The following is an 8,706-nucleotide window of genomic DNA, read 5'->3' on the forward strand; positions in this document are numbered from 1 at the left end:
ATGAACAATGTCACTTTAAACATGCATCAATTATCCTCCCATTTGTTTTGATTTCCGTTTAGCTCTTCTAGTGGTGTTAGCACAAGCTAATAGCATTAGCTCTAGTTAACGGTGTTAGCTCCTACTAACTGTGTTAGTGCTTGCTAATGTGTTAACTTTAGATAATGGAGCTTGGTCTAGCTAGTGGTGTTAGCACAAGATAATAGCATTAGCTCTAGTTAACGGTGCTAGCTCTCTAACTGTGTTAGCGCTTGCTAGTGGTGTTAGCTCTAGATAATGGAGCTTGGTCTAGCTAGTGGTGTTAGCACAAGATAATAGCATTAGCTCTAGTTAACGGTGATAGCTTCTAACTGTGTTAGCGCTTGCTAGTGGTGTTAGCTCTAGATAATGGAGCTTGGTCTAGCTAGTGGTGTTAGCACAAGATAATAGCATTAGCTCTAGTTAACGATGCTAGCTTCTAACTGTGTTAGCGCTTGCTAGTGGTGTTAGCTCTAGCTAATATAGTAAGCAGTCGCTCACAAGCCGATCGTGTTTGTTGTTTAGCAGATCTCTCATGTTTTACAGTGCATAAAAACTTTGAGGCAGTTTTTCTCAGTCCAGATGTTTTGTGGACAAAGCGTTAGCATTAGCATTAGCGTCTTGTGTTTGTTTATAGACTCCAGTCCTCCATAGGTAAAAACATGATAAAGATAAAGAAACAACTGAGTTTTTAGAAAACACAAACTGAACATTTTAGGTTAATCAGTAATTAACTTAAGGCGACATGTTGGACCAGTCATGGATCCTTTAAGATCCGGACACAAGCTCAGATTCCCGTCGTTTCTCGTGGCGCTCCTCCTGTCGGCTCTCTGCTCTGCTTCGCTCTCGGCCTTCATTGATTGCAGGACTGAGTGCTGACAGACAGACAAACAGCCTCTTATTCAGGCCTGTCTGTCTGGCCTGGTAGCCGGAGATCTGAGAGAAGAACAATTCAGTTCAGTCCAATAGACTCTTTGCCCCTGCAGCTTCCATTAAAACTGATAAGGACCAAAACATTGGAAATGGACCCAAACGCAGGCTGCAGCTCCTTTGTGTGGCTAAACCTTCGTTTAATCGGCTTCATGGAGTTATAGTGATTAACCAGAAACACCTGATGTCTGATTTACAGATTTTAGACTGAACTTAAGCAGGTTAACTAACTCGCAGCTGTTAGCCGCTAAAGCTAGCATAGCGCTAGCTTTAGCCAAGGAGTCGCATCTTTACCTGATGCTGTCATTTCAAAACGTTTTTTACTTTGAAACTCAGACATTTTCTTTCTTTTCTGGAAATTTTTTGACGACTCAAAATTTCTGAATCTTTTCAAATTCAGAAATTTCCTTGTTTCTAGAAATTTCTAGATTAATCTAAAAATTTAGGATTTTTTTCTAGCAATTTGCTTCTTCAACTTCCTTGCTTTTGTATAACATTTTTAGATTAATCTCCAAATTTCTGAGTGTTTTCTCTCCAAATGTCGACTTTTCATACTTTTTTTTTAAAAGAACATTTCTGACATATTTGAATGAAACGTTTGCCTTAATTCAAATATCTGAGCGTGTCCAACCAGGAGGACATGCTGTGAAAATGTCAACATTAAAGCTGGAACCTGGACAGCAGACATATTTTCTGTCCCTGCTGTCCCCTGTCCACCCGGCCCCCAGGTGCCGTCACGCCATTGGTCGCTGACATGACAACCAATTAAGCACTAATAATCAAGCTCCAGTTGACGGCTGGAACAGACTGATGTCTGAATCAGTCGGCTGAAGGAGTCGGTTAAACAAATCTAACTTTTGTCAGGCTGAAACTCAAATCTACGGTTTGGGTCAGACTTCAGCTGGAAAAATCCTAAAGCAAAAACTAAATAGTTATGATTGTTTTCATTTTGTATCAATTTAACTGACTATGACAGAGATTTGGGGCCTAAAAAAGGAGCAAATTTCAGAAATTCTACTTATTTTCAATGAAAAAAACTTTTCAAAAGTCAAAACTGTTTTACTTTTCGAGCTCAGAAATTCCCAAGTTTTCTTTTTACAAAATATCTGAGATTGATCTCAAAAGTTTTGAGTTTTTTTTCTTTGAAATTTTTTACTTAGCTCAGACATTTTCATGTTTTTTGTGCTAAATTTCAGATTTCAGACTTTTAAAGCTTAATTTCGTTGTTTTTCAAAAATAATTTCTGTGATTAAAAATTGTTGAGTTTTTTTTTTCCACTCAAATTTTCTTGGAGCTCAGAAATCCTCTTATTTTTTCTTGAAAATTTCTGAGATTAATCTCAAAATTTCTGTATTTATTTCTTCACAAATTTCCAACGTTTTGAGCTGCGACAGTTTTCTCAGTTTTTCTAGAATATTTCTGAAATTAATCTAAACATTTCATGGAAATAACTCCTTGTTTTCTGTCTACAATTGTCCTGATTTGAGAATGTTTGGATATATAATAAAATTTTGAGATGCGATGACCGAAAATCCAAATTCTGAGATCAGATTTAGACGTTTATTCATTAATTTTGTTGGCCCTGATGCAGTCAGTGATTCTCCTTCCTGTCGTGCATAAACAAAGCACAGACCCCTGAGCTGCTCTCTGAGCTGTCCAATCGGGGCGGAGAGGCGGCGTTAGCTTAAAAATAAACGTGCTAACAGTGGGGGGGCTATGGGCGGGGGGCGCTGGGGGCCCGGGCCCTGAATGGAAGTATTGATGAGAACAGAGCAGAGTGTTGGAGCCGCTGGCGAGAGGCCACAGCGAACCTACTGATCGATGTTTTCAGCACATCTCGATGTGATCACACACACACACACACACACTCACACACCCCGGTGCAAACCTAGCGGACGGCTTCTTCTCACTGTGCGAAAGGAAAACATGGCAGAAAAACGTCCAAAATGTCTTTACGTTTTACTTTGATTCCAACTGGATTTTAAAAGCAAAACTCTCATCTGTCCGTTTAGTGGATTTGGTTGAATCTTCAGGGCCCCTGCTGGCCTGGAGGCACACAGCAACAGGAAACAGACAGACAGACAGACAGACAGACAGACAGACAGACAGACAGACAGACAGACAGACAGACAGACAGACAGACAGACAGACAGACAGACAGGAAGTGGTTTTTGTCCTGGACTCTGTTCCCAGTTTGACCCCTGTAGCGTTGGAGATGGATCTACTGGGTCCCATCAGGAATGAGCTGGTTTGTCCAGCAAGGTGACCTTCATTACCGCACCGGATGGTGAAGTCATGGCGATGCGTCACGTCTGCAGGCAGTGGAGAGGCGACGTGTTTAAAACCCGCAGATCCTCCAGGATTCATCCAAATCATCTCCGTCTGACGGGAAGATAATAATGCAAAGGAGACGTGGATTTATTTAAGGCTGGTTAAAATGATGACAGCTGCTCTCTGCTTGCTGTCGGGGGAGGAGGAGGAGAAACAGCTGGTTAGGAATAATTCACTGGATGAATAAAGCAGATTGTTCTGAATCAGAAAATAAATCTGTCGCTTCAGAAAGTTTGGTTTGTCTGGGAGCCGATCGAGCGAAAAATCAAACTCTGCTCCGTCTACAAACCTCGGTTCCTGTTCGGTCGAAGTGAATTCTGGTTCTGTTTGAATGCATATGTGAACACCAAGCGGACCGGAGTCCGCTCCAAAAGCAGGAAGTGGACTACAGCGCAGGGGATTCTGGGTAAATGCAACCAAAACAAACGTAGCGTAGCACTAGCTGGAGGAATAGCTTTAGAAATCCTCCATCTTGTTTCTCTCAAGTTGCGCTCAGGGTCTTCTGAGGTTTTTGTCGTTTCCTTCAGTGGTTCTTGGTGCAGCGCCCCTCAGGCCAGGAGGGGAACTGGCTGGTTTGACTCAGAACCACAGCAGCTGGAGCAGATGTTCTGGTTCCAGTAGAACCGGGTCGACTGGAACCATCAGCAGGGAAAACAACCTAAAATCCAAGGAAATATTTACAAATTAAAGGTTTTTTTTACCTTAAATGCTAAATTTATTTAACTGTTTTACAGTTTTTTCTTAATTTCTGCTCTGATTGTGTTGCTCATTCAGTAAATGTTCGTCAGTTAGTGATGAATCGATAACTAATGAATCGATTAATCTGGTTACGGTCTGTAACTGCGGCTCGGTTCTGTGCCAGTTTAAATCAAAGCAGCTTAAATGATGCTAATATTAGCACGCTAACGCTTTAAAATGAGGAATTTCGCCCAGTTTTTAACATTTTTACAGTGTAATTTCTGATAAATTCCCACAGAATAGTTTGTAAACAGAGGATGAAACCGGAGCAGCACAGAGGCTGGACAGCCAGAGGTCGTGACCCCTGCAGCCTTCCCTCATGCAGCTGTCTCCCTTTATCTCCCAGCTCACAGGCGAGGCAGAAACTTATGATTTGCCCTCTGAGCGCCGGCGCCATAACTCACCCCGACGCCTCGCGCCTGCTGCCGCGGCGGCGGGGCCTCGGCGGCGGGTCCGGTCCCCGAGGTCCCGCCGCGGAGCGGGAAAAATGGCGCCAGGGCGACTCGGGTTAATAGAGCCGCCGTCGTGTTTTAATTGGAAAAAGTTAAACGATGCGACGGGGCGAGGATGTTATTACAGGAGGGGAGAGATGGACGGCGGCCTGCGAGGGGTTAATAAGGACACGGCGGAACCGGGACAGAACCGGAAATACACGGATCAGGTTGAGGTTCGCGGCCGGAGCGGGAAGATGGTCGGACCGGAACCAGGTTTCTGCTTAGAGGCTGAAGGAGCCAGAAGATTTTACTGAACAAAGAGCTGAGGAGAGAAAAGAAGATGAAAATAAAAGAATGAGAGAAAGGAGGAGGAAAAGAGAGAGAAGGAGGAAAAGGAGGATGAAAAGACAGTATAATGAGAGACAAAGGAAGAAAAGTGGAATAAAAACCAGCTGCAACTAGAGAGAAGGATGATGAATGGATGAAAAGAAAACAAAGAGGATGGATGACAGAATGAGTGACAGGATGGATGACAGGATGAGGATGAATGACAGGATGAATGATGGGATGAATGACAGGATGGATGACATGATGAATGACAGGATGAATGACAGGATGAGGATGAATGACAGGATGAATGATGGGATGAATGACAGGATGGATGACAGGATGAATGACAGGATGAATTGCAGGATGGATGACAGATGAATGACAGGATGAGGATGAATGACAGGATGAATGACAGGATGAATTGCAGGATGGATGACAGGATGAATGACAGGATGAATGATAGGATGGATGACAGGATGAATTGCAGGATGAGGATGAATGACAGGATGAATGATGGATGAATGACAGGATCGATGACAGGATGAATGACAGGATGAATTGCAGGATGGATGACAGGATGAATGACAGGATGAATTGCAGGATGGATGACAAGATGAATGACAGGATGAGGATGAATGACAGGATGAATGACAGGATGGATGACAGGATGAGGATGAATGACAGGATGAATGACAGGATGGATGACAGGATGAATGACAGGATGAAGGATCCACTTCCTGCTCTCTCTGGATAACAAATAAAACTTTTCCAGGTTTTCTTCCTCCTGCATCCAAACTTCACTCATTCATGACGGAAACCAGGATTCATCTCCGTTTTCTTCCTGTTGCTTTAATGAAACCAAACCGTTGAGTTTCTGTGGGCCATTTTAACCAAAGCAGCAGCTTTCAGCCGCCTGGTTGTTACAAAATGAGACAAACCCAAAGTTCCCGTTTCTGTTTAATTCCTGACTCGGGTCCAAGTCGGACTTTCACAGCTCGCCTTTTACGAGTCATCATTTATTGATGGTAAGAGGTCTGCGTAAAGCATTAGCCGTGTTTGTGATGAACCATTAGCGGCGTATTTCATGTCTCGGTAGGAAACGGCGCGCGCTGGGGCCCGTTAGGGGAGGAGGGCTTCCTCCCTCGGAGGTGATTGGACCCGTCCATTTAGTTAGAGTCCGCAGACACGTGTCCCAACATGCGGCGCTGATTTACAGGCCGCCATGGCGGAAACATGCGGCCGTCAGCACTCAGAGCGGAGAGACGCGTTTAAAAATGGCTGATGAGACGATTTTCACCCTCATGAAAAGTTTAGAGCAGAGGGCCCCAACGTGTGGGCCGAGGGCCAATTGCGGCCCCCTCCGCTGATTTTCCACGGCCCCCTGCGGCTCAAGAATGAGACTAATCGATGTTATTATTATTGGAATGTTTAGAGAGAATATTTACGTTTTACTGAAATCTAAATGATTTTTCTGAAGTTTGTGGAGGAAACTCACTGAGAAGATGAATTAAAGGGACAGAATTATACATTTTATAACAATTAAATAACTATGTTCATAAAAACGCTACATGTATCAAACATGACCTGATGCAACACCTTAAAATTGGGCCTCTGTCTCTTTAAGAAGCTCCTGCTCTTTCTGAAGCTCCGCCTCCTGGAAGTCGTCCAACATGGCTCCTCCCTTAACCCTTTAACGACGTTTTTACCGGCGTTGCTCTGAGAATGAGCTCAGGCGTTCGCTAATTGCTGCTGGCTAGTCTGAAGGAGCTGAATGGAGGGGGAGGAGCTTCTCCCTGAAGGCGGGGCTAAGTCCACCCAGGCGTTTTGTGCACCTGGATGGTTGCCATGGAGATTAAAGGACTCTCCAAACACGCATGAAAAAAAAAAATCCAGGCATCTCCTCATTTATGCCTGTAAAGGGGGAATAACGTTGTTCTAATTTCACATAATACCGCCGCTTTAAGGAGTTGCAGTGGCCTAGTCAAAGTCCAAACCTTAAGATCTGATCACTTTCAGCACTGATTAATAAAACGGTTGAGCTGAAGCAGGACGTTCCTACGTCTGCAGCTCAGTGTGAGGGTTGTTCTCTGTCCACATTAAACACCAAACGTTTTATTGATACCAATCAGCAGTTATTGATACCAATCAGCAGTTATTGATACCGATCAGCCGTTTTCCTCCTCCACACCGGAACGTCGGTCCGGAGTCCGGAGCTGGACGGCGGTGAGCAGGAAGAAACCTTAACCCTTCGCCTGCTGCGTCTGATTTCTGCTAATTTCTGAACAAGTGAGGTTACAACCCGCCTGCTGGGCAAACATCCCTGGAGCCGAAATCAATAGGTCATCAATATCACTGCCGACCAGCAGGGGGCCGGAGGAGGAGGAGGAGGAAGAGGAGAGAGAGGAGGAGGAGGAGAGGAGGAGGAGGAGAGAGGAGGAGGAGAGAGGAGGAGGATGAGGAGGAGGAGGAGGAAGAATCTGGGTAAGAATCACAGCAAGGAGGAGAAGAAGAGGGTTAATCTGATATACAAGTTACCATTTTATTCCATCCATCCATCCATCCATCCATCCATCCATCCATCCATCCATCCATCCATCCATCCATCCATCCATCCATCCATCCATCCATCCATCCATCCATCCATCCATTCGTTAGCATGTAGCAGCTAGCATTGTGTTTCCACACACTAAATCATGCTACACTGTTCCCCCTCATATTTAGCTACATTAGCCTCATGTAGCTGTTTAGCTAGCTGACGTTAGCAAGCAGCAGTTAGCTTTTCTTTTAAAATAAATAAACATAAAATCAGCATTTTTATCCTGAACATGATCGGTTTGTTTCAGGATAAGAACATATTTTTTCGCCCGTTTTGTGTCTCATTAAAAGATTTAAATCTGATTTCATGTTAGCTCAACGTCCATTAGCTACATTTGGCACCATTAATGTTCCAACATGGATCTGAAGGCTCCATTGTTCTGTTTCATCATCCGCGGCGTTGAACGGATGAACCACCAGAGACCCAGTGGCAAACTGGGAGCGTCAGTGTGGATCCAGTCCAAACTGGGATCCACTTCAAACCAGTCAATGATCAACCAGTCAGTGAGTCATTGATATCGATCGGCATTTTACCGATCATTTCCTCTGAAGATGATTAATAAGTCGGTTTGTTCGGTCCGAAGGCCTCGAGGTAAAGAAGCAGAATTCAGACAGACGAAGGAGGAAGTTCTGGAGGTTCTGGAGGCTCAGGAGGTTCTGGAGGTTCTAGAGGTTCTGGAGGATCTGGAGGTTCTGGAGGTTCTGGAGGTTCTTGAAGTTTCGATTAGGAGAGAAATGTTGACCTGGAGAAACGTCTCCTACTTTATCTCTTAGTTTTTATTCCTCTTGTCACTAATAATCACTAATATTATCTCTGTGGGGAGGAAAAAAGGCAAATAACTTCAGAACAGATTTTAGACGACAAGTAAAAAACAGAGTAAAATATCTGGAAATATTTACTAACAATCCACAAAATATCGGCATAAATATCAGTATAAATATCGGTATTAATATCGGTATAAATATCGGTATTGGCCAATATTTGTCTTTTTTTTTTATTGTACAAAATGTTAATTTGAGCTTAAGAAAATATGATCTGCTTCTAACTCCACCTTTAAGGTAAATAAAACTTTTACTTTTTATATCATTTTATAATGAACATTCAGCATCTTTTCTGAGTTCTGACCCACTTCAGTCTGTCGTCACGGATACGGATCGATGGCGCTTCCTGTCAGAACCGATCGATGCTGTTTACAGTCGGACTCATGAGTGAAACCAGCAGCAGCAGGTTCTGATTCCTGAGCCTCAACTTCATGAAGAACAGATGAAATCAGGATGTGAGGAAAATAGTAACAATAAATATTACTTTAAATAAACCGAGGATCTGCAT

This window comes from Poecilia reticulata, chromosome 12 (assembly GCF_904066995.2).
Source record: "Poecilia reticulata chromosome 12, P_reticulata-male-v2, whole genome shotgun sequence".
Taxonomy (NCBI): Eukaryota; Metazoa; Chordata; class Actinopteri; order Cyprinodontiformes; family Poeciliidae; genus Poecilia; species Poecilia reticulata.